This window comes from Polypterus senegalus, chromosome 12, assembly GCF_016835505.1.
Source record: "Polypterus senegalus isolate Bchr_013 chromosome 12, ASM1683550v1, whole genome shotgun sequence".
NCBI classification, from domain to species: domain Eukaryota; kingdom Metazoa; phylum Chordata; class Cladistia; order Polypteriformes; family Polypteridae; genus Polypterus; species Polypterus senegalus.
The window spans coordinates 137,403,500-137,430,638 of record NC_053165.1 but is presented as its reverse complement, the minus strand read 5'-3'; the positions used below and the strand labels follow the sequence as shown (position 1 = coordinate 137,430,638).

General features: G+C 40.3%; 1 protein-coding gene across 2 annotated transcripts in view; it reads left to right on the top strand.

The window, feature by feature from the left end:
* otud7a (OTU deubiquitinase 7A) overlaps positions 1–27,139 on the top strand; it is a 539,312-nt gene that overhangs the window by 135,908 nt on the left and 376,265 nt on the right. The window contains exons 2-3 of one of the 2 annotated variants that reach the window (XM_039773580.1): positions 1,261–1,455; positions 22,322–22,452. The exons of the other annotated variant lie outside the window; for it this stretch is intronic. The gene's annotated coding sequence lies outside the window, so the exon portion shown is untranslated. The remainder of the gene's footprint in view (positions 1–1,260; positions 1,456–22,321; positions 22,453–27,139) is intronic. 2 annotated transcript variants of the gene reach the window in all.

Below are 27,139 nucleotides of genomic sequence, written 5' to 3'. Positions count from 1 at the left end.
CCTTCTTGCTGTCACCCTTACTACATCTGCTGTAGTTTCCCAGCTGTCTGATAACTCTTCACTCCCACCCAGTGCCTGTCTCACCTCCTCCCTAAACTCAACTTTGCTGTCTTCCTTTTTCAACTTACACCATTTAATCCTTGACTCTGCCCTCAATCTCTTCCTCTTCTTGATCTCCAATATAATCCTACAGACCACCATCCTATACACTTTCCCCTGCCATCACTTTGTAGTCTTCAACCTCCTTCAGATCAGCTCTTCTGCATAGGATGTAATCTACCTGTGTGTATCTTCCTCCACTCTTGTATGTAACCCTATGTTCTTCCCTCTTCTTAAAATATATATTCACCACAGCCATGTCCATCCTTTTGGCAAAATCCACTTTCCTCTGACCTTCTTCATTCCTCTTCTTGACACCATACCTACCCATCACCTCCTCGTCTCCACTGTTGCCTTCACCAACATGCCCATTGAAATCTGCTCCAATCACCACTTTCTGTCCCTTGGGTACACTGTTCATCACTTCATCCAACTCACTCCAAAAATCTTCTTTCTCACCCATTGTACAACCAACATGCACTAACAACATTCATAATCATACCTCCAATTTCCAGCTTCATAATCATTACTCTGCCTGACACTCTTTTAACCTCCAAAACATTCTTGAAATACTTTTCCTTCAGAATAACCCCTACCCCATTTCACCTCCCATCCATACCATGATAGAACAATCCGAATCCACCTCCGATCCACCTGGCCTTACTCCCCTTCCATTTAGTCTTTTGCATGCACAATATATCAACCTTCCTTCTCTCCATTATATCTGCTAACTCTCTCCCCTTACCAGTCATACTGCCAGCATTCAAAGTTCCTACCCTCAGTTCCACTCTCTTTACTTTCCTCCTCTCCTCCTGCCTCTGGACACGTCTCCCCCCTCTTCTTCTTCTTCTTTTTCTTCGGCCAACAGTAGCCCAATTTCCGCCAGCACCCTGTTGGCTAACAGTACTGGTCGTGGTCGTTGTTAACACGGGGTTCGACCAATCCAGTATGGAAATTTGTATTGTTGTCCGCATATTAATTTGGCAAAATTTTACACCAGATGCCCTTCCTGACGTAACCTCTCCCCATTTATCCGGGCTTGGGACTGGCACAAAGAAACACACTGGTTGGGTTAGTAAGGGTATCTCTTGGTGACCCTATATAAATGAAATGCAGCAACACAGAAGAAAACAAGCAATAATTTGGATGATGTCTTTTCAGATGCAAGTTCAAAAGTGAACTGTTTTCAAAATGGCTAAACTTCTCATCATAAGTCCTTCTAACAAGAAGAGGCGGGTCTAGGTGGATGGACACTGGAAGTGACACCAGAGAGGGCACAGCTGTCAATCCATCCGATATGCAGAGGAAATTAAGAGAAAAGGCATTAGAGCACAGCACCAACCTGTGGAGTGGCAGGTAATTACAAGTGCCAGAGCCCTGTGCGTGTGCACGTGAAAAAAGATGTACATTTTAGGTTGACTGATGACTCCAAAATGATGCAATGGCGGTTTTTGATGTTAACGTGCATTAATAGATAGGGTTGAAGGAACATATTTGATTGATAACTAATAATATATAATGTGCTGGACTTTCCTATTTGTTTTAAATAAATGCCAGTACAGTATTTTATAAGCAAATGTTCAAAGCTGTCAGTCACTGTATATGGTATTCTGTGCCGAGGTTTCTGCGTGGTAGGTGTTCTTTTCTTTGGCATTGCATATAAAAATAACTCAAGTGTGAAAATACTCTTTTGCTCTTAATTGTGATGTCTTATTGCACTTCTTAAATATACTGAGACATGAAGAGAGAATGATAAATAATCTGTTTTTAAAAAGTCTCTCTGAAAAGCAGATGTAAAAACCTCATATGCAAAATAAAAGTAGTAGCATTGGTAATGAAAGTAGTATAATCTGAATGATTTATGTTAGAAAGCTACTTATTTCTGAGGATAAACCCATTCATTATTTTTCTGGACTTGTGCTTTCCATCTCATGGTCATGGAGAGCTAGAACCTGTCATGAGCAGAACCAGTTTAGAACCAAATAGGGGTGGGATTGACCTCTTTAGCTCACCAACTACTTGTCTCCAGCATTAAACACATTCACAATTTTGGAGAATATAATCTATTCCTTTACACAAGAGTTTTACTGGATCTTTAAGTAAATATGCCTGGTACCTCCAAATCAATCCAACACTACATACCGTGCATTGTACATGCTAGCTTACTATTGCTTGGCGTGAACCATTCACCTTGTATCTTCACATTGACTATTGTAACCCCCTACTAGCAGACACCCCTTCTAATCTTTTCTTACAGCTCCAGTTGGTTCAAAACTCTGCCAGAAACTTTACACAGACCCTCAACAGTGAGCGCATCACAGCAATCCTGCTTCACTTTCACTGGCTCCCTGAGTCTTACAGGATTTAGTATAAATTCTACTAACAACCTCTAAAGTTTTGATAGTCCTTGCACTGGACTACATCAGCCATCTGTCACTGTACTACATCAGCTCCTGTCTGCTCACTTACGTCCACTTTGGCTCTGCCCAAAACTAACCTGAACTCTCTGAGTGACAGGGTCTTCAGCTCTATAGCACCCAGACCAAATCATTCTTTTAGAGAAATAACTTAAAATTCTTAAAACTCATTTGTTCAGGAGGGCATTTAACTTACCCTGAGTTTCTGACCCTTCTTTCAATTATGATATGGAAAAATCTTTTAACTGCATAGTTATCGGAAATTTTAATTATTTTACTGAAACAAACCAAGAGGAACAGGCATTGCAAGCATACTTTTGTATTGTACTAGTAACGTATGCATTTTTTCCGGTCAGTTTCTTTTTCAATCACTTTATGACCTGGGAATGGGAAGTAAACACAGAGGCACAGAACCTGTTTTAATTCATTTATAACCTGCAAACAGATGAATGCAGTTAGGACTAGGAATTACCAAATTAGTTTGCAGCTCGGAAAAGGAAGAAGTGCAGAGGTACTTAATAGATCAAACACTTTGATCAGAGTTATCCATCATCAGGACAAGATAGCCAATCAAATGTGTACAATGTCACATGTCCTGAAACCCGGTGTGTACATTTTAACATAAATATAGCTCATCTGATGGACCAGAGAAGACACAATAAAATGACAAAAGGGTGACATCAGAGATCAAGAGATGCGAGACCATCTGATTTGGGCATCACTAAATGTAACTATGTACGACACAGATCGCTAAACCAAAAGTTGCCCAGGGCATTAATCCCTTGATACTTCTGATTTTCAGCAAAATTTACTAAGACTCTTTAGATCCAGACTTTGTTATCTGTTTTATTTTATATCAAATTTTCTACTATTTGGTATTGTTATACATGAATACATATCACTTTACACTTATCTATACTTTCTTTTATCTAGAGTGATTGAAATAATGAAAGGGTACCAAGTGTAAGATGGCTACTGCCCTGTTCACAGGGTTTATCAAGGCTATTGAAGTCAATAATTAGAACACCCGATGTAAAAGCAGGACAGAGTTTGTTTAGTAAGCAACATATAAACAAAACAGTTGTGTTCTTTTTTTGCATCATGATGAGTCCCGTTTGTTTGTTAGAGCTGGTGGTAGTGAATCCCTGTATTGGGAAACTCATGGCGAATATTGCAGAGTGACTGGGAATTGACACCACTTGAGACTTTGTCTGGATAGGATCTCAATGTGTGTGTGTGTGTGTGTGTGTGTGTGTGTGTGTGTTCATCTCTAAGGGCAAGAGTAGATGGACCCAATAGACTTTTTTGGTAAATCCCACGAATTTCACGATAATATGAGATTTGTGTTTGTACCACAAATTATTATTTGTTAAGTTTTTTCTTGTAGTATTTGTATTTTTACTCTCATTTATTGTCACTTATTGTTATTTCAATGTTTTCTATATTCTGTATTTTTCTTTAGTTTTTATGCAGATATTATTTATATCCAACTAGCCATCCCCCACGGCTACGCCCTTGTAGTAGTGAAACCGGATAAACTTTGAAAATCAATAAACAAACAGGTATTGCTAGCTAAGTGGAGGCAAGGTACACTCCAAAACTCAAAACCGACTCAAACGGAGGCTGGTGCGTGAGTTAGGAGGGCCCTGCCCGACTCCCTACTCCTGACGTTACTCTTTCCCCTTCCTACGGCCCACAACTTCCATCTCAGATTAGCGAGAATAAATTGCTCCTGCAAGCAAACTATGATTCTTAGTGTATTGAGAGAAGTCACAAAATCAAACAGAATGTTCAAGCAGATTATAGAAAAAAACCTGACCAAAATCCGTTAAGTAGTTCTCTTGTTCGCTAGCTAAGCAGAGGGCACCACCCCCCTCCCCGCAGCCTGATGAGTCTCTCTCGGATTTGCTCTAATAAATTGGTACCGCAAACGAACTATGATACTTAGCGCGATGAAAAAGTGGCAAAATCAACGGAATGTTCAAACAAATTATAGTAAAAAACCTGATCTACATCCGTTAAGTAGTTGTGTCGTTCGCTAGCTGAGCAGAGGTAAGGTACACTCCCCGAGGCTGACGCGTGAGTGAGGAGGGCCCCACCCCCCTCCCCTTGGCCCACAGCCGGTCTCTCAGATTATAATAATAAATTGGTACCGCAAGCGAGCTATGATACTTAGTGCGATGAGAGATGTCGCAAAATCAACTAGAATGTTCATGCAAATTATAGAAAAAAACCCAATCTAAATCCGTTAAGTAGTTCTCTCATGAAAGACGGACAGAGAGATGTTGGATTTTATATAGAGAGAGATGTTGTGCATGCCCTGTTGTTCTTTCTGAATAGGTGCTATATAAATAAAATGCATTATTGTTATCTTGCGTTACTGTCAACATGGAAATAGTATTTAATACATCAATGTGGCTTCTGCTTGCAATTAGCACAGCATACAGCAATCAGTCAGTCAGTCTGTAGTAATCACACCACAACAATAAATTCTGCAAGATTTAATAATTTCTCCAAAATAACAATTCAACTATTTCAGGTTCACTTTCCCTGCCCTCTGTAATTCTTTGGAATTGGCTGATCCTCTACAGTACATGGCTGTAGAATTGACACACTTTATGCATATTACATGCTTGCCTAGCATTAATATACAATACAGAAGACAAAGGAAGCATTATCTATCAAGCTTCCCTCAGAAAGGGCCATCGTAATCTTGAGCAAGAGTATTTTAAGGATCTGCAGTACCTTATTCCAGACTAAAAACTGGCAAACATAGCATTTTATTGGCTTTCTTCTTTCAAGGACACAGGGACGTACAGTGAGAATAAGACACACACACACACACACACTACACTTACAAAAGACTGACACCCCTCGGATTTGAATTTGTCCCTTTGATGTTGTAAATGTCTCTGCACCTCGTGACTGGGTAGTATGTTGTGGAATAGAATGGGGGTTGATGGTGGTGTGTTTGTCATTTATGACTCTGTGGATTAAAAATAAACTATTCATGCTATGTGCCTCAGTTCAGACTATCTAGGTTAAATATCTCACTAAAGACACTATGGCGTAGTGGCTAAAGCATGTGAGCTAAATTCAGTTTTCTCTTGTGTCTAACTGTGGGACCCTGAGCAAATCACTAAACTGGTCTATGTTCTAATTGTGACAAAAATATCTGAACAGTTGAACAATACCTGATCTTATAAGTCACCTTGAATAATTCATCACCCAAATATTTAGTAGTAGTAGCGGTAATAATGAAGTATTTTTTTCTAACTAATTAACCATTAATTTTCTTTTCCAGTACTGAGTAATGCATAACCTTTCAATTCCTGAGTTCTACTCTTTTTCATAATGTCATCTTTATTTCATTTACATGTGATGTGTGGCATCTTTATGGGTGGGTGCATTTGATGTGGAATAAGAACTGCTTTGCCGCCTCGAGTAGTATGCATACATCTAAGTGGGGCAGCAGATGACTGGAAGGTGTTATCACTGTTACCAGTTTTTGATTTTAATACTGCTCGTCTTTCTCCTCTTTCAGTTTGCATATCTAAATATCAGCATGTGCTCAATAAGCCACACCCCTTTCAAATGCCATCTTGTTGGCATCAGACCCAGCTTAACACATTCACCCAATTTCTGAGCTTGTTTTCTTTTTTGGTGATAGAGTTGGGGCCTATCCTGTTAGTATTGGGTGCAGGACTCACTTCTGGTTGACATTCTTTTTCACTGTTTATCCATCCATTTCCAAATCTAAAACTTTAATGTAGAGGCTGCTAAGAGGTGCAACCTATCATGACACCACTGTGCCACAAGGTAGAAATTAACTGTGAACAGAGTGCAGTCCTCTTTCTTGCACATATCTACACTCACTTATATCAGGCCAATTTACTGTGGCCATTTGAGTTATAAGAACATAAGAAATTTCACAAACTAGAGGAGACCATCAAGCCTGTGTGTTTAGCTAATGGCTAACTGGATATCTCATCCAGTTTCTTCATAAAGGCTGTCACAGTTTCTGCTTCATTTCCATGTCTCGCTAGTTTGCTCCAGATTCTTCACAACTATCTGTGTAAAAAAGTGCCTCCTGGCTTCAGTCTTAAATGCACTTCACCTTAATTTGTATTGATTGAGTACACGATTCACTCTTAAGTTGAATGATTTCTGCTAGATCGACTTTATAAATTCCTAGGAAAATTTTGAAAACCTGGATTAGGTCCTCACACATCTTCTTCTCTTTGAATCTAAACAGATTTAATTCTCTGAGTCTCTCACAGTAGTACAAGGCCTCAAGTCCTGGGATGCACTTAGTTGCTCACCTCTCTGCACAGCGTCAAGGTTTGCTATACCTTCCTTGTAACGTTGTGACCAGAATTGCATACAATACTCCAGATGTGGTCTTACTAGTGTGTTATGTAGTCTGAGCATAATGTCCTTTGAATTATATCCAACAGTTTTATGATATAACCTAACATTTTATTTGCCTTTTGAATCCATACTATGCATTGCTTAGAGAATAAAAATGTGTCAAAATAAATCCCAAAATCCTATTCAGATGTTGCTTCCTGTAGCTCAGTGTCTCCCATCTGCACAAATGATAGAAAACATCAAGCTGCTTTTTTGTGATCAGCTTGCCAAAATCTATAAGATATCCCAAAAGTGTTCAGGAAGCAAAAGCCTTTAATGTGTAATGAAATCAAAGTTCATCCAAAGGGACTAAGTGTGTCTCCTAAAGGCATCAAAAGACATGTCATCTTTCAATGTGGTATTAAAAAATATGAAGTGAAGTATTCCAAAATGTGTGTGTCATAAAAAATGCAAGAAAACACAGCTTGAGGTCTGCTCCATTAATATGTCCATTTGTAGAAAATATTATAACACCAGCATAGTTTTTTGAAAGTAAATCTACAACATTAGCATAATTTAAAACCAAACATGCCCATGAAAATACTACATGCCACTGAAATGTTCAAATTAAATACAATGACCTTTAAAGACCTAAAACGGGATGGCTGTCCATTTGAGTGGCTCACTTATTTAGCAGCCGTGTTCTTGTTAGATGGAGTCCTGCCTTTCCAGGAGTGAACAGAAGTTTATAGATAATGTAATGTCCAACATTATCAAAAATGAACAATTTTAATGACTGGCATTCTGTCATTAGAAATAAGGAATCGACACATTTCTGTCTGGCAATCATCAGAATCATGAAAAAATATTTTGTATTTGTTAGTCTATAGTTCAACACTGTAGAAATACAAGGATATCCTTCAAGAGTTAAGTTTGTGTTCTCCCCTTGGGGGTGCCTGAATGCTTTGTAAGTCCGTATGCGTTCTGAGGATAACCAAATACGTCATGCCAGAAAAATGATGTTGACTGTGATGGAAAGAGAGAACTGACAAAAACTCAGCATGGGGTTGAGATCAGACATTCAAAAGAAAGTGGAAAGAAGAAGCTGATTTAACAAAAGGTGACTGTCGGGGCTGACACAGTCTGCAGGTTTTTCAGTGGGATGAGTTTAGAGCTCTCAGAAACAGGAATCCCAAATCTAGCTTACTAAACAGATGACAAAAGGACAGAATTTAGCCTTATTAAAATTTAAATTTTGTGGGATTCAAGGGATACAATCCTGAAAGTGATTTCAGTCTTTTTTACGTACCATTGGCTGACGGACTTTGAGGTTGTTGTTGACTTGGAGGTGCACCGTGTAATACGGACATGCTGAGCTGTTTGAAAAATATATTGGTATTTCTCTTTAACTCAAAAGAATGTTACTTTTAATGATGGGGGCAAAAGAGCAGGTTAATCCGTTTAACAAATGAGCTGTAGCCATTTTTGCTTCAGTTACCTGGATTTTTAATATTTTGTATCTCCACCATAAAAAACGTCGCACTGTTCCATTCCATCTAAACTAGTGTGGTGCTGAGGTATCACCCGTTGCATGGCTGTACTCAGGTCCGAATCTGGACCCTGAGTTGGTTGGTCGTGTGGTGGGTGCGGCAATGCACTGTATCAGTGTGTCCTCCTAACCTCCTCCTCCTCACCTTCATATAGCTCATTTCTGAAAATAACAAAATCTCTTTGATCCATCGCATTATTAAAGTTGCATTTTTATTAAATGTCAGTGTTAAACGAAACAATTCAGTAACCTCATTCAAGCAGTCACGACTCCGTAGTACCCTATGTGCCTTAGCCAGTGTGTTTCATTCTCACATTTTCTTTTACTAATCTTACTAACAAATAACTTGTGACACTGGAAGTCATTGGAAGTAACTTACCATATTTACAAATTTTAGGTAGCACATTTTGAACTTCTTAAAAAGGATGGAGAAAATTGTGCAGACACTCAATTCACAGGCATAGACAAGAGATGAAAGCATTTCCAAGGTGTAGGTGCCATGGAGGAAAGGCCAGAATGGAGGATGACTGCTTACCCAGCCAGGAGGCCATAATGGATGGACTGGGCAAATGGGCATACCAGGAGCAGTTCATTATCCCACACAACATGTGTCATTGTTCCGAAGGGCTGAACCCAGTTAGGACGCCTACAAGGTGGCATTGGAGTTGTAGCCTGGAAACACACCCCTGTTGCAGTCTTTGGGTACCACCAGAGGGCACTGCCAGAGAGGAAGACTGCCCTGGTTTCTACATGACCAGAAGTGCTCCGGATGACCAGAAGCAGTTCCTGGGTTGGGTTCAAAAGGGGGTCTGCTGCCTCACTTGATTGTGTCAGAGTCGGGAGGCAGAGGGCAACACTCTATGTGAGGTGGAGGGAGAGAATTTTATATTTGTGTATTGCGGCTGGTATTTGTATTAAAAGGTGTTGAACCTGTAAATTGGCTTTACTTTTTTGGTGGATTTGGGTTCAGTGATGCCCCCTTGTGGGTACAAAGGTAATGTAACAGGAGGGAGCACTCTGAAAGCAACAAATTATACAAATTAGGTGGCCAAGATTTATAAAATAATTTAATGTATTACATGCAGTAGCAGTCATAATATTGGACACACCTAGAAATGTTCATGTTTTTGATAGAAACTGGTAATCTTTTTATCAAGGTATCATTACACTGAATTAAAAATACAGCCAAGACATTACCTTTCTTTCTAATGGCTGTTACTGCTTGTTTTGTTCTCGTGTCGTATGACTGCAGAGCCCCATTTTCATCAGCAATTCTTTCAGTGTCGTAATGGTCAGCTCCCTTAGCTTGTCCTTAATTTGTGACGTGTTAAAGTGATTTGGTTATTACAGAAACCTTTTCTAATCACATTGTCACCGCTGACACCTGTTATTCTGTTCACTTGACATGGTTCTGGCATTCTGGGTTCAAAAATGGCTAAAATGAAATGGGCACTAAAAACTGTCTTAAAGCATATTATCCAAAAGTGCAGTTTTGGCATTAGGTTCTTAGAATATATGATAGAAAATAAAGAAAACTGCAACTGAATATGGTGCAGCTTGTTCTGTTATAACATTGAGGCTTATCATCATAATCATCATGTAATAAAATGTTACTTTCGTAAATCTAAATTTTTTGTTTTTCAAATTTGTTGAAAATTGCTGGGGAGGCTTGGGTTATAGTACCCAAAACGCTGGGTAGGGCAGGGTTCAAAGGGTTAAGAGTGCCACACCAGCAGGATAGCCCATCCTCTGCATCACCTCTTAGGTAGACAAGCTGGTCTTTGCTCTTCTAGCCTTGGACTATGTGTGCTGCCCTCTGTCTGCTTGGAAGTCTACTGACCTTCTCATAGTGTTCCATAATCAAACACTCTCCTTCTAGAAAGGGTATGGCATGCTTGGCATATGCTAGGCTGCCTGCCCTGCAGCGCACTATGGGAGCATTGAATATTTTCTCACACATCACCAGTGTTTTACCTTTTTTTCCTTCCTACCTTTGCTTTTATCCCTTCCAGCTCACCCAGTTTTATCTACAGGGTGTAGTGTCCTTTGGTGGAGCATCTTTCCCATACATTGTCCCTACCACTGCATGCCTTTACCCTTGCCAAGTGCCCTTTTCTCTTCCAGCTTTCTCTGTCAGCCAGGCCACCCATCACAGCATACCAAAATGGTTTGTGCCACTGAATACCATGTTCTGAAAAGTAGAAGTGTTGGAGTAACAACAATGGCCATGTTAAGGCCTGTAATTAATGTGTACATTCATCCATCCATCCATCCATCCATTATCCAACCCGCTATATCCTAACTACAGGGTCACAGGGGTCTGCTGGAGCCAATCCCAGCCAACATAGGGCAGAAGGCAGGAAACAAGCCCCGGGCAAGGCGCCAACCCACCGCAGGGCACACAGACTCATACACCAAGCACACACTAGGGACAATTTAGGATCACCAATGCACCTAACCTGCATGTCTTACATTACAAGGGTATATTTCCCAGGTAATAGTTAATATCTGTGGTGGGTTGGCGCCTTGCCCGGGGTTTGTTTCCTGCCTTCTGCCCTGTGTTGGCTGGGATTGGCTCCAGCAGACCCCCGTGACCCTGTAGTTAGGATATAGCGGATAATGGATGGATGGATGGATGGATGGATGGATGGATAGTTAATATTTTCTTTGCAAAAGTATGATAAATGCTAGATGTTCAAAACGTCTAGACAGCTTTCTTCATAGTTAGGGCCGATTTATACTTCACGCTCAGAACGCGTACGCGCCCGCATCATGGCTGCCACGCGTTCCCAGCGTTCATTTCACGTGTCCTCTGAGCAGGTCCTCAGAAATTAATGCGACGCGTGCGCGAGTTGCAGTACCAGCAAAAAGTCGGGGGGGTGCAGTGTGCTAAAAGTCAGAACATGACGTCAGAGTCTCTGTTTACTATCTACATGTGACAGCAAGCCTCTATGGAGATCCTTCGGGGATCAATGTGCGCGCTTTGCTGTTTGATGAATGGTTCAAAGTGGTGAAGCAAAATGCCGACACACAGATGCATTCGTGGTTCTTTTATATTCAAGCGTCTCATATTCCCGATCGTAATGACACGATATATTTTAAAAGTCTCACATACCATCTTTTTGTGCCGTCTATTTTTTAAATTTTTTTTTACTTTACCTGCTGTCAGGTCCAAGAAGCTCGTAGCGATTAAAAACTGGGATGACATTTACGATGGTCTGCTTTAATAATAATAAATAATAAAGTAAACTACGAGGTTAAAGTGGACATTTCGAGATTAAAGCCGAAATTTCCACTTTAATCACAAATTACACGTTTTCACCGTGTCTTTTATTTTTCTCAGTGGCTCAAATACAGCGCTATACATTATGTTGCCGATGTGAAGTTGCAAAAAAAAAAATAGACGGAACAAAAGATGGCATGTGAGACTTTTAAAATGTATCGTGTTATTACGATCGGGAATATGCGACGCTTGAATATAAAAGCACCACGAATGCATCTGTATGTCGGCATTTTGCTTCACCACATCGAAGCATCCATCCCGTAGGATCGACATAGAGGCTTTCTGTCACATGTAGACAGTTCCCGAACGTAATGACACGATACATTTTAAAAGTCTCACATACCATCTTTTGTGTTGTCTTTTTTATTTTTGCAACTTAACAGCAGCAACATAATGTATAGCGCTGTATTTGAGCCACTTAGAAAAAAATAAAGGACACGTTGAAAACGTGTATTTTGTGATTAAAGTGGAAATTTCGGCTTTAATCTCGAAATGCCCACTTTAACCTCATAGTTTACTTTATCATTAATGCAGACCATCGAAAACGTCAACCCAGTTTTTAATCGATACGAGCTTCTTGGACCTGACAGCAGCGGAAAGCAACAATAGTTCGCCACACAGAACACATTAAATGTATGATATTCCAACTCTCTGCACATTTAGAATCTTTAAATTTATACTTGATGTCACTTTCATGATGAAATGCATTAAAGTGTGTATGTTACATTTTACATATAATTTTGTTTAAATAATGAATACTGTTTATTACACACATGGGGGTATCACGGTGGTGGAGCGGTAGCACTGCTGTCTCGCAGGGAGTTACGTTGCTGGTATTTCCTGCTTGTATTCCACACTGAGCTCCGGTTTCCTTCCAAAGATATGCAGATTTGGGGATTTGGTGCCGCTAAAATGACGCTAGTGGATGCGTGTGCTTGTATTCACCTTGCGATGAGCTGAGTCCTCGTCCAGGGATTGTTTCTCATTCGTGCCCAATGCTTGCTGGAATGGACGCATCCCTGGATTGATGGATTTATTCAGTAAACAACCTTTTCAGAGATATTGCGGTAAGATGTCATCAGAATTTAATAGGTGTTCTAGGCAATTCACAACACAGAGAAGCCGAACATGTTCTCACCGTGATAATATCTCACACTGCCACCTGGTGGATTCCTCCAGATTTACGTAAAGTACGCGTGCAAGTATGAACACTACAACGCTTGCGTAGCAGGAGCGTCCTCTGCAGCATGCGTCGCATGAAGTATAACTCCGGCCTAAGCCTTCCTAACCTGCTGTTACAGGTGCCATACATCTGCAAAAAAATGACTTTTTTTTTGTCTTTCAGAGAATGAAACACAAGTTCTCATCTCAGAGTTTTAATTGACAATATGACAGATAACAAGAGTCATGATGCTTACTAATTAAATTAGAACATCAATACCAAGGGGTTTGCTAGGTTTGGCACCAAAGGCTCCAAGATTTCAGTGTGGACAGAGACATAATGTTTTTATTTAAGACAAACCTTGTGCAATTCTTTCTACCTGTTATTGTGATCAATCAGGCCTAACTAAACTGAATTTTGGCAATAAATAAATAAATGCAAGTGAGTAAGCCTGAAATTTAATGTGCACTCTCTAATACAATTCATTAAATGTTTCCTGTTCTCAGCGTTTTGTCATTGTGGCCACTAGGGGGCATACCAACACCCCAAACTCCCAGACAATAGCACCACAACAGTCCCAGTTCACTTAAAGTGCTTCAAATTTAAACAATACCTTCATACAGGCCTGTTTGTTCACAATACAGCACAACTCTTTCTCTTCTTTTTTCTTCCTTTTCTTTTTCTCCACCTCCACTCTGCCCTCCACACCCAACCCCATCACTCTTGGAGTCGACTGAAGGATTCTCTTTTTTTTTTTTACTTCCAGTGCTTCAACTGTTGTCCCTAGAATGCACTTTCAGGTCAGTCAGGACCACCAGGGTCTGACATCAGTAATCAAGATCTTCCCCGGGTGCCCCCCACCCACAGAATCAGACAGGGCCCATTCTACCCTGTGGGTGCCCATATTGGGGCTTCACAGATTTGATGCTGCCACCCAGTGTAATCGGAGGCACCCTGCCCATAGCTGGCAGTCGCCCTAAGTTGTTCTTAAGTCCACCCTGGGTGTTGCTCAGTGGTTGTAAGGGCTCATTTGTATTTCACGCTAAGAACACGCACGCATCATGGCTGCCACGTGTTCCCAGCATTCATTTGACGCGTCCTGTGAGCACATCCTCAGAAGTTAACGCGATGCATGCATGAGTTGCAGTACCAGCAACAGTACCCTACAGGATTGATGTGCGCACTTCGATGTTTGATGAATGGTTTGATGTGGTGAAGCAAAATGCCAACAGATGAATTCATGTACGGTGCTTTTATATTCAAGCGTCACATATTCCCCAATGTAATGACACGATACATTTTAAAAATCACACATATTTTTTTTTTTTTTTTTTTGCACCTTCACAACAGACTTAGAATGTATGGCAGCGTATTTGAGCCACAGACAAAAAAAATTATGGACACAGTGAAAAGGTCTATTCTGTGATTAAAGTGGAAATTTTGGCTTTTATTTCGAAATGTCCACTTTAATCTCGTAGTTTATTTTATGATTAAACGTCATCTTAAAACCGACCCAGTTGTTAATCGCTGCGAGCTTTTAGGGCTTCCTCCTGTACTGACAGCAGCAATCGCCACACAGAACACATTAAATGTATGATATTCCAGCTCCCTGCACATTTACAATCTTTAGATTTATACTTGATGAAATGCATTAAAGTACGCATGTTACATTTTACAAATAAGTGGTTTACTTCATTTAAATAATGAATACTGATAATAATTACACATGTTGAGGTGGCAAGGTCTGCCTCGCAGGGAGTCACCATCCCTTGTGTTCCCTGCCTGGAGTTTTTATGTTTTCCTGCTGGGTTTCCAGAGTGTGCTCCGGTTTCCTTCCAAAGCCATGATGTTTTGGGAATTTGGTGATGCTAAAATGACGCCAGTGTATGTGTATGCTTGTGTTCACCTTGCGATGAGCCGATGCCCCATCCAGGGATTTTGTTTCTTTCTTGCACCCGATGCTTGCTAGAATGGGCACATGCCGGGACTGATGGATGCAATCATTAAACATCCTTTTCAGAGATATTGTGGCAAGGTGTCCTTGGAATTTAATGGATGTTTCAGGCAATTCACAGCACAAAGAAGCCAAACCTGTTCTCATCGTGATGATACCTTGCACTGCCACTTGGTAGAATCTTCTAGATTTATGTAAAGTACGTGTGCAAGTATAAACAGTGCAACACTTGTGTAGCAGTACCATCTGCTGGAGTACGCGTCGCGTCATGTGAAGTATAAACTTGGCCTAAGGATGCCACTTTCAATGTAGCCGCTGTAATATCCTTCCACCTCCGTGTCCTGGCATGGAAAAGAGATTTCACCCTCTAAATGGCCTTTCATTATCAAGGCCTCCTCTACATGTGAGGAAGTGCGGTGCCCATGCTGGAAGGGATGCCAGTGCATCCATCACACCAGGTAAAGGCAACATTCCATATGCTGCTAAACTATATAAAAAATATTATCTATTGGCTTTTACATTTTTCAGTTTTTGCACAAATGTAAAAAATAATTAGCAAAATAAACTAAGCAGTGTGTTCTAATGGTTAATGCATTGAAGTCTAATGTACAAAGTTGCCAGTTCAATCCTTGCCTCTAACGCATTGTTTAAACTTGATTAAACTACTGGAATTTGCCAGCATTGGTATTGACCAGTAGAAATGCTTATAAATAATAGCTTTATTCACATGAAGTTTATGTTAATTTTGATTAAAGCATCTCATAAAAAATTAATCGACAGGGGCAGTGTAGGTTGACATGCTTAGACAGTCAGTCACAGGAATAGAAACTGGAGACATTGTGTTTTTAACCCTGGCTTCTAGGCCACAAATACTCATCAGGCCCATTGGTGTCCAGCCCTGCAGTGTCATGCAGAGGCTGAGGAGCTGGAAGTGAAAGCATCGCCTGTTTCAAATTTGGTTTACTTTAATCTAGACATGTGTGTCTGACAGGAGTTAAACTGTTGGTCCTTTTTGCGCATACCATACTATAGCCGAGAACAGAAATCAGTGGAAATATCATTTAACTAAGAAGCAAAAGAAGCAATTGCACTCCTGGGACAAGCAATAGAGTTCAGGCTGCAGATTCCGATTACGTTTTTCACTTCCTCAAATGCTCAGTGCCCTGCTGCGCATATAATGTTTCATTGCTGCTTTATGAAAATTAATTCAGCTCTGATTGAGTAAAGTAATTCATTCTGCTAATGCTCCCTAGTGCCTTTACAGTATGCCAGTAGTTCTTGAATGGGTCTATTTTATCTGTGATGCATTTCATTTGTCCAGAAATTTGACTTTGTCCCGAAGGATAGGTTTAGCAGGTGCTACTGCAGCTTGTTCAAATTAATTTATTATGCTATAAGTCTTGTTGTTCTCTATATGGCTCTGTGGTCCTTCCTGGGATTTATATTTTAAATAGTAATTTATAGACTTTCTTTGAAAAGGAGTCCTGCAATGTACAGAATATTGTGTTTTTTTGCTCGTTCTACCTTCTGTGCTTTTTCTGTTTGGTGCATTTTTCTTGTGTAATTTTTAATTCAGTAAGGTAGTTTTCAATTTTAGAAAAGATACTAGTGAGAAGTCAAGCAAAATGACACCTTTTATTAGCTAACTAAAATGATTACAATATGCAAGCTTTCGAGGCAACTCTGGCCCCTTCTTCAGGCAACATGAAATTTTGTCATTTTGCTTGACTTCTTACTACATTCATAATGGCTAACACGGTGCACCGCCCTAGTACAACAGGAAAATATACTGTAATGTTGTATTCTGCACTTATTTTTTAACCAGAGAGAGATTGATGCAGCACTTTGCCACATCCACCACATGACGAACCACCTCAGGATCTTAAATTCGGACCCAAATGCAGTCGTGCAGTGGGTGACACCGTAGCGCCATACTAGTTTGCATGGCACAATGTGAGGTTTTTTACAGCGGCTGGAGTGCCAGTACTTCCACCAATCCCTGAGTTCTCCTTTCAAGTTGGGGGAGCATGGCTGGATGCAGGGTAACGTCATACCCAGGACAGAGCAATTGCAGATTAAGTCCCTTGCTCAGGGCACAGATCCCTAGCCTCAGAGACACCACTCTGCCCTTTTTATCAGCTTTTTCTTCTTCTTTTGGCTGCTCTTGTTAGGGGTTGCAACAGTGGATCATTATTTTCCATATCTTCCTGTCCTCTGTATCTTGTTCTGTTACACCCATCACCTGCATGTCCTTTCTCACCACATCCATAAACCTTCTCTTAGGCCTCTTGTCTTTGACTTTGTCTCCAAACCGTCCAAACTGGGCTGACCCTCTAATGTACTCATTTCTAATCCTGTCCATCCTCGTCACCCCCAATGCAAATCTTAGTATCTTTAACTCTGCCACCTCCAGATCTGTCTCCTGCTTTCTGGTCACTGCCATCGTCTCCAACCCATACAAACATAGCTGGTCTCACTACTTTCCTGTAGATCTTCCCTTTCACTCTTGCTGATACTCGTCTGTCACAAATCACTCCTGACACTCTTCTACACCCATTCCACCTGGTCTGCACTCTCTTCTTCACCTTCTTCTCCCACAATCCCCATTACTCTGTACTGTTGATCCCAAGTATTTAAACTCATCCACCTCTGCCAACTGTACTCCCCGCATCCTCACCATTCCACTGACCTCCCTCTCATTTACAAACATGTATTCTGTTCTTACTGACCTTCATTCCTCCCCTCTCCAGAGCATATCTCCATCTCTCCAGGGTCTCCTCAACCTGCACCCTACTATCGCTACAAATCTCAATGTCATCAGAAAACCTCATAGTCCATGGGGACTCCTGTCTAATCTCGTCTGTCAACCTGTCCATCATCATTGCACATAAGAAAGGGCTTAGAACATCACATCCCTGATGCAATCCCACCTCCATGTTGAATGCATCCATCACTCCTGCCACAGACCTCACCACAGTCACACATCCCTCATACATATCCTGTACAACTCTTACATACTTCTCTGCCACTCCCGATTTCCTCATACAATACCACAGCTCCTCTCGAGGCACCCTGTCATATGCTTTCTCCAGGTCCACAAAGACACAATGCAACTCCTTCTGGCCTTCTCTATACTTCTCCGTCAACACCAGCAGCATTTTTAAATCTTTACCTATGTTTTTAATAAATCCTTTCGGTCACTGAATAAAATATCTTTAAATATGAGATCCATCACTTTGTGTCTGCTAAGAACATTTTGTAACCTGCACTCAAGGTACAGTTTGCGTGTGCTTTCTTTGGCATCCAAGTCTCTGCTCCATTAGAGTAACACACTCCGCTTTTGTGCATTTACCATATTGGCTTTTAAGGCATTACAGCCTATCCCTGCAGCATCTGGGGTGAGGCAGAAACTAAACCAAGATGATATCTCTATTTAACGGGCAACTTTGGCATCACCTATTTAGAAACACAAGCAACTCTGAAATGTGTGAGGAGCAGTGCAATTAATTAATCGGTTAATGACGTGGCAGCAGCAGCACAATGCAAATTCTTGTCAGGCACTTCAGTTATTGTCCACGTCAAACACCAGAATGGGGAAAGAACTGTGACCTTGGTGATTTTGACCGTGCTGTGATTGTTGGTGCCGGACAGGTTGGTTTTTGTATTTCTGTAACCGTTGATCTCCTGGGATTTTCACACACAATAGTCTTTAAAGTTGACTCAGAATGGTGTGAAAAACAAAAAAGAAAAACATCCAGTGAGCAGCAATTCTGCTAATGGAAATGCCACATTGATTAGAGAGATCAGAGGAAAATGGCCATGGAGCAGTGGAGGAAGGTAGCCTGAGCTGATGAATAATGTTTTCTTTTAGATCATATGGACAGCCATGTGTGAATCTGCTATTTACCTGGTGGAAACAATGGCAGCAGAATACAGTATGAGAAGAAAGCAAGCCAGCTAAAGCAGTGTGATGCTTTGGTTAACATTCTGCTAGGAAACCTTGGGTCCTGGCATGTAATGTGGAAGTTACTTTCACATGTACCATCTACCTAAAAGATTTTTGCAAACCACGTACACCATTTCATGGCAACGGTATTCCCTGATGGCATTGGCCTCTTTCAGCAGGATGTTGTTCCCTGCTACACTGCAAAAATTGTTCAGAAATGGTGTGAGGAACATGACAAAGAGTTCAAGGTATTGACTTGGCCTCCAAATTCTCCAGATCTCAATCCAATCCCGCATCTATGTGATGTGCTGGAAAAACAAGTCTGATTAATGGAGGCCCTGATTCGCAACTTACTGGTCTTAAAGGATGTGCTGCTGACATCTTGGACATCTTCAGAGATCATGTGGAGTCCATGCCTTGATGGGTCAGAGCTGATTTGTCAGCACAAAGGAAGACCTACACGATGTTAGGCAGGTGTTTTTAATGTTGTGGCTGATTGTTGTATATCGCATTGTACTGATACCAAAGTTTCACTGTGCTGTAACTATGACACGGGGTGTGATGGGAGAATTACACTTATCGTGACCTACAGGAGCAGTGGGCAGTGTACTTACAGCACTTATTTATATAGCACATTTCATACATGTAAGTAGCTCAAAGTATTTATAATAATGATGGCTAAACAGAGTTACAGAAAGTACAAATTTAGCACGTCTCACACATTTCTTGGTTTGGGTTTGATTGCTTGGTAATTTGCCCGCTATGTGAAGCATGGCATCAAAAACTTAAATATACTCATATGCTCATGACATGCTGCATATTCATGAACATGGCAAGTTAGGATTGTTGATTTATTAATATGCAAGTCTAAATAATGGGCGGCAGGGTGGCACGGCGGTAGCGCTGCTGCCTCGCAGTTAAGAGACCTTGGTTCACTTCCCGGGTCCTTCCTGCGTAGAGTTTGCATGTTCTCCCCGTGTCTGTGTGGGTTTCCTCCGGATGCTCTGGTTTCCTCCCACAGTCCAACTCTGTCCAAAGATTGCAGGTTAGGTGCATTGGAAATCCTAAATTGTCCCTAGTGTGTGTGTGTTTGTGCCCTTTGGTGGACTGGCACCCTGCCTTGTGCCCTGTTCTCTCTGGGATTGGCTCCAGCAGACCTCCGTGACCCTGTGTTAGGATTCAGTGGGGTGGGAAAATGGTATGGCAAGTCTAAATAATACATACAAATTAAACAAGTTTGGAATTGATGCAGAAAAAGCGCCATCCTTAGTTGGCCCAATATTCTTTAAACAATTTTAACAGTAATATTGCCTTTGTTATATTAGTGTTCATTGTTATGAATGTGAAGATTAATGGGTTTTATATGCAATATTTCAGTATTTTTGGTCAATCATTTCTCTTGATGATCTTTTTCTTATGCAAGATTTTGACTTTTTACCTTTAAACAGAAATATATAAATCAAGTAGAACAGTGAAATTATCAGAGACAGTCTTCTTCTGTTAACCCAGTGAAACGGCAGTTATTATGGGACCCCTGGGGATATCTTATCTGAAGTGTGCCGCTTGGGTAATCAGGGGGAAAGAGGCAATTATACGTGTGCCTGGACTAGTAAATGCTCTCCAATCTGCATTTCTGCCATGTTTAACTCTTTGGGGCCTAAGCCCAAAAATGGCTACCTGAAGACTTGTTGGTATTTTTGAGTGTAACTCGAGCTCTATTTGGATGAGATTAGTCTTGGATCAGGCAGTGGGTTGAAGTAATAATTACTGCAGGGTCTTGCTGTAATTTTAATCCTGTCTGAAGTTGCTCACGTCAGTAAGTTTTTATGGACTGTGTGTTTAATGCCTCAGTAGAGATTACGGAGCCTTATACCTTTGTGGCACATGCATGTCAGGGGACTACCTTCCTGGCTCTAATGAGGTATGCAGTACCATCTCAGGGCAAAAGGGGGTGCTGACGCTAGAGGAAAAAAAAAACACCCAAAAGAAACGAGTGACCCCGCCCACCACCTGCAGAAAAACTTAGGCTCTTCTGGTCCTCTAAAATATAAAACTCTCCTGTTCTTGGAAGGTGGCGTCAGAGGACAGAACTCCTACTAGCAGTCTCTACGTTTGATGATCAAAGACTTGTGTAAAATTAGAATCTGAGTTCAATGTTAATTGTTTCTGTTTTTAACATTGATTATACAACTAGATTTCCAATATAAAATGATATATAAATATTCTTCTTCTTTTGGCTGCTCCCGTTAAGGGTTGCCACAGTGGATCATCTTCTTCCATAATAAAATGATATATAGCACCTTCCCCATGCTCATAGCACTTTACCAATATTTAAAGGCATACAAGAGGAATAAAAGCAGAAATTACATTATAACCCAGGGTAACTAATATCAAACTTTAAACCTCACATTATAAATAAATAAATACCCCAAACTGAAGTTCAGAATAAGATTTCTAATCAATAAACAGGGGAAAAAAGAAAAGGCCTTGAACAAATAACAAATTTGATTTGCAAAATTCAACCTTCCACTGTTTCACCTTAGTAATCTACCTAATTAAGGTGAAAAATCCATCTGTCTTTGTGTCTGCCAGTTGCTGTCTCTGTCATTCCAACAGATGACGCATCACAATCCTTAATACTGTTCTTACAAATCCCATACCAAATAGCATTTCACAGAGACACACGCACTGCAAGCATTAACACTGAGGTCTATGTTGATTAGATTTAAACCCTTCTTAGATGGATGGCACAGTGAGTGAAATATAATTTGATTAGACCTTTCTCATTTATATAGAAAAATATTTGTGTTAAAAATTGGAGCTTTTTCTTTTTGTTTTGCCTTTATAGTCATATTTTTAACTGTTTCCTTTAGCAGAAAATGTTTTAGTTATTACAAGATCCTATCTGATGTTTCAGATTATAGAAATAGAGTTTTACTATAATTTCCAAATGTTTCTGTATTTATTTATTTTTGTTAACATATTTTGAACACTATTTGCATCAATTTATGCTCTCCCTAATACTTTGAAATGTTTTTGTGACTTGCTATTAATTTATTTACATTTACTGTATTGGCATTGCTTTATCTCTTGCGCCCTATTAAGTTTCTTCTGCTGCCTTCTTGCTTTTAATAAGATGGTTTATCTTAGAGCCTTATAGGACCTACTGTACATAACATGCCAAAACCCTCACACGGTGGCTTTGAAAGCAATCTGGTGAGACAGTGTTAAATTCAACCGACAAGCAGACACTGACAAGGAAATGCCCTTGCTGGACAGAACTGCAAGCAGCGCCAGCCCAGTTCCAAAAAAGAAAGCCAGCATGTGATGAACTATTGGGGGCAGTTGTGCCGTCAGCAGGGAGATATCACCTTAAGCTATGTCTGACTTACAGAAGATAGCAGAACAGTTTGCCGCAGTCAATTCTGAATGCATTTCCTTAAATATGTCCAATTGTGATAACATAAAGGATTTGGAGGCATGAGAACGGGTGCAGGAGACTGAAGGGGGAAAAAATTTCTGAAAAGTTGTTTGTAAAATACATTTTATTTTTCTCCACAGAAAATGCATTGAAATCTCTCATCTGGAAATGCACTTACTGAGGGAAACTGAGGCGGTTTTCAAGGAGACCATGGAAAACCGACGACTATGCAGAAGCTGCCTAATGTCAGTCAATGCATAGTGAAATTCTGGTATGTGTGTATGAAGTTTTGAGCAAATCTGTTCATTTTGGTATTGATATTATTAGTTCCCAGCCCATCGCCAAAACACCCACTGTCATTCACAGCTAACCAAATTAAAATCATCTTTCAATAGGACATTGTGGAATGAGGATAGAAATGTGTGTACTGAGAAGAACTACGTGTTTGCAAGAGTTGAAAGTGTAACTTCTAAAGAAAAGTGATGGTACTCAAGAAGCAAGTTGGGGGTTTGATCACTCATTCACTGCCAAAGCATTGCTTTTTGGTGTCTAGCGTATGGGGATGCTTTAATGTTTTTCACCTGGCAGATTTCAGGTAAATGACTGAGGCCTGAAAGACTTGTCAAGCTGGACAGGAGTCAAGTGTATTCTGGGAATGCTGAAAGGCAAAACCAGTGTGTTTGCAGGTTAGTGTGGCTTTAAAATCCCATTGGAATTGACCTTCAGCTTGTGTGACAACTTTAATGTGTTTTGAGAAACTGTAAAAATGTTAGCTGTTTTGCTAGCGGACAGTAAGCTTTGAATTTGCATGAGAAGGAGGCAGCGTCTGGCTGCCTTGTATTAGACTTACTTTGGTTTTCAGTATTAGTTTTTAATTTAGTCGAGGTTTTGTTGTGAGAATGGAGTGTTTGGTTCATTTCCTGCCTTTCTGATACTTTGAGGGGAGCCAATGGACATTTAAATATAACTGCTTAGCTTCTGGACACCTGCAAAATAGCCCTATCTCAGGCAAGGATTCTTTCATTCTTTTCACTTAAAAAGTATTATCGGTAAAGAAGGAATTGCCATCCCAAAACATTGCCTGGGATTGAATGAAGACTGCTTGAACCCACTCAGGCTGTATAATGCTTTGCATTGCTGCTATTGGTTATTATATCAATAAATATCGTTTTAAAATATTGTAAAATAAATATTTTTAAATATATTTTTTTAAATTATAAATTCAATGTTACTGTTTAGGGCAGCACGGTGGTAACGCTGCTGCCTTGCAGTAAGGGGACCTGGGTTCGCGTTTTGTATGTTCTCCTCGTGTCTGCGTGGGTTTCCTCCGGCTGCTCCGGTTTCCTCCCACAGTCCAAAGACATGCAGGTTAGGTGCATTGGTGATCCTAAATTGTTGCTTTGTGTGTGTGTGTGTCCTGCGGTGGGCTGACGCCCTGCCTGGGATTTGTTCCCTGCCTTGCGCCGTGTGTTGGCCGGGAGTTGGCTCCAGCAGACCCCCGTGACTCTGTAGTTAGGATATATGGCGGGTTGGATAATAGATGGTTGGATGTTTCTGTTTGATTATCGATTACTGCTGTTGCCGTGTGCTGGATTCTTATTCCTGGCCTAGCTGATACACATTTTTTGTAATGTCTTGCATCAGTGGTTGAAATAAAGAAATAAAAATAGAAGACACTCCCAGTCAACGAGCAGCCTGCCATTAGAAGGTCCCTAGGGTTGAATACATAGGGTACGATAAGAACATTGAGACAGGTGAGAGGTTAAAGGTAACCGGTATATAGCTGGCTTTGACATTTCTTCCTGTTCCCCATTAAGAAAAAACCCCACAAGGTCAGTTGGTATCTTTCATGTTAGGTGCATCCCATAGGTAAATCCATAACATGCACTTGTGTACTTTGCTGTTGTGGTATGTGTGCTGTGGTGTGTTCTGCAACTCAAATCTGGCAGGAGTACCCACATTTTCTATCAAGCCGGTCCAGAATGCAGTGGTCAGTCTTGTACTTAACCAGCCGAGATGGACACATGTCACTCCTCTCTTCATGTCACTACATTGGCTTCCTGTAGCAGCTTGCATTAAGCTCAAATCCCTGAAGCTTGCCTACAGAGTAGTCAGTGGGTCAGCACCTGCGTACATGGAGACATTAGTAAGATGTTATACTCCTCCTTGTCCATTCAGCTCTTGTTTGAACAGTGTCTGGTGATGCTGCCGCTGCATGGTATCAAGTCTTAATCCAGACTCTTTTCCTGTGTAGTTCCTAATTGGTGGAGTGAGCTGCCCACTTCCATCCGTACTGCGGACTCCCTCAATGTATTTAATGTACTTATTCTGTGAATATCTGTCTGATTAATAGAAAAAAAAAACATTACTCTGTGATCTTTCATATTGTTGCTTGATTTGTTGTTACATTAAGTTTAATTGCTTTATCAATTGTTAGTCTATGGTTGTACATTTACAACAACAACAACAACAACAACATTTATTTATATAGCACATTTTCATACAAACAGTAGCTCATAGTGCTTTACATAATAAAGAATAGAAAAATAAAAGACACAATAAGAAAACAAAATAAATCAACATTATTTAACATCGAATAAGTAAGGTCCAATGGCCAGGGGGGACAGAAAAAACAAAAAAAAAACAAAATCTGTAGGGATTCCAGACCATTAGACCGCCCAGTCCCCTCTGGTCATTCTACCTAACATAAATGAAACAGTCCTCTTTGGATTTAGGGTTCTCGCGGAAGGGCTTGATGATGATGGTCACGTAGACTTCTGCCTTTTAATCCATCCATCATTGTTGGAGCATCATGAAGCTTTGAGTAGGTGGAGGTGGCGCAGGCCACCACCACAAAGAAACCGGAAAAAGAAACAGAAGAGAGAGTAGGGGTCAGTACGGATTTTAGAGCCACCATGAATAGTTATTATAATGAATTGAATATACAGAGTATCAGGATCAAGTTAAATTAAGTTAAAGTGAAGTTATAAAAAGGCCATGTTAAAGTAATGTGTTTTCAGCAGTTTTTTAAAGTGCTCCATCGTATCAGCCTGGCGAATTCCTATTGGCAGGCTATTCCAGATTTTAGGTGCATAACAGCAGAAGGCCGCCTCACCACTTATTTTAAGTTTTGTTCTTGGAATTCTAAGGAGACACTCATTTGAGGATCTAAGGTTACGATTTGGAATATAAGGTGTCAGACATTCCGATATATAAGATGGAGCGAGATTATTTAAGGCTTTATAAGCCATAAGCAGAAGTCAATCCTGAATGACACAGGTAACCAGTGTAGTGACATTAAAACTGGAGAAATGTGTTCAGATTTTCTTTTCCTAGTTAGGATTCTAGCAGCTGCATTCTGCACTAGTTGCAAACGATTTATGTCTTTTTTGGGTAGTCCTGAGAGGAGTGCGTTACATTAATCTAGACGACTGAAAACAAAAGTGTGAACTAATTTCTCAGCATCTTTCAAGGATATAAGAGGTCTAACTTTACTTATGTTTCTTAGGTGAAAAAATGCTGTCCTAATGATCTGATTAATATGTGATTTAAAATTCAGATTACCGTCAACAATTACCCCTAAGCTTTTTACCTCCGTCTTGACTTTTAACCTAATGTATCCAGTTTCTTTCTAATAGCCTCATTGTATCCATTATTGCCAATCACTAAGATTTCAGTTTTCTCTTTATTTAACTTGAGAAAGTTACTAGTTATTGCATCTTTTCACTCGTGTCAGTCAACTTTTGTTACCTGTCCTACTGCACTTGCCGAACAACCAGGCCTAGCATGAAGTTACTCAGTTATGTTTACCTCTTTTGTAAGTCGCTTTGGATAAAAGCATCTGCCAAGCAAATTAATGCAAGTACCGTGTTTCCCCGAAAATAAGACCGAGTTTCATATAAATTTTTGCTCCAAAAGATGCACTAGGGCTTATTTTCAGGGGATATCTTATATTTATTCATGTACAACAATATACATTTATCCAAATACAGTCATCTTTTTCTGGAATATCGTCATAACTCTCCACATTCAAATCCTAAATTCCATCCTAAATTTCTTGCTTCTCCAGCCGCTTTTAAGATCCTCCAGTATAGATGTGAGTGCTTCGATGTTTGATGAATAGTTTGATGCCGACATGGAAATTTGTTCATGTTGCCTTTATATTCAGGCATCGCATATATCCCAACGTAATGATATAATACATTTTAAAAGTCTCACATACCCCTGTCTGTGCCATCTTTTTTTTTTTTTTGTACCTTTACAATACTATCAGAATGTACGGCGGCGTATTTGAGTCACAGAGAAAGTAAAAGTGACATAATGAAAATGTCTTTTTTGTGATTAAAGTGGAAATTTTGCCTTTAACCTTGAAATGTCCACTTTAATCCCATGGTTTACTTTGTCATTACAGTAGACCATCATAAACGTCCTCTTAAAACCGACCCAGTTCTTAATCACAACGCTCTTCTGGGGCTTCCTCCTGATCTGACAGCAGCGGCAATAGATCGCCACACAGATCACATTAAATTTATAATATTCCAGCTCTCTGCACATTTAGAATTCTTAGATTTATACTTGATATCACTTTCATGATGAAATGCATAAAACTATGTATGTTACATTTACAGATAAATCGTTAACTTTGTTTAAATAATGAATACTGCTAATAGTTAGATAGATAGATACACATATGGGGTGGCACAGTGGCAGAGTGGTAGCACTGCTGTTTCGCAGGGAGTCCTGTCCCTTGTGACCCCTGCCTGGAGTTTGCATGTTTTTCTGGAGTGTTTCCACAGTGTGGTCAGTTTTCCATCCAAAGACATGAAGGTCTGGGGACTTGGTGAAGCTACAATGACGCCAGTGTATGTGTGTGCTTGTGTTCACCTTGCGATGAGCTGATGCTCCGTCCAGAGATTTTGTTTCTGGCTTGCGCTGATGCTTCTGGAATGGGCGCATCC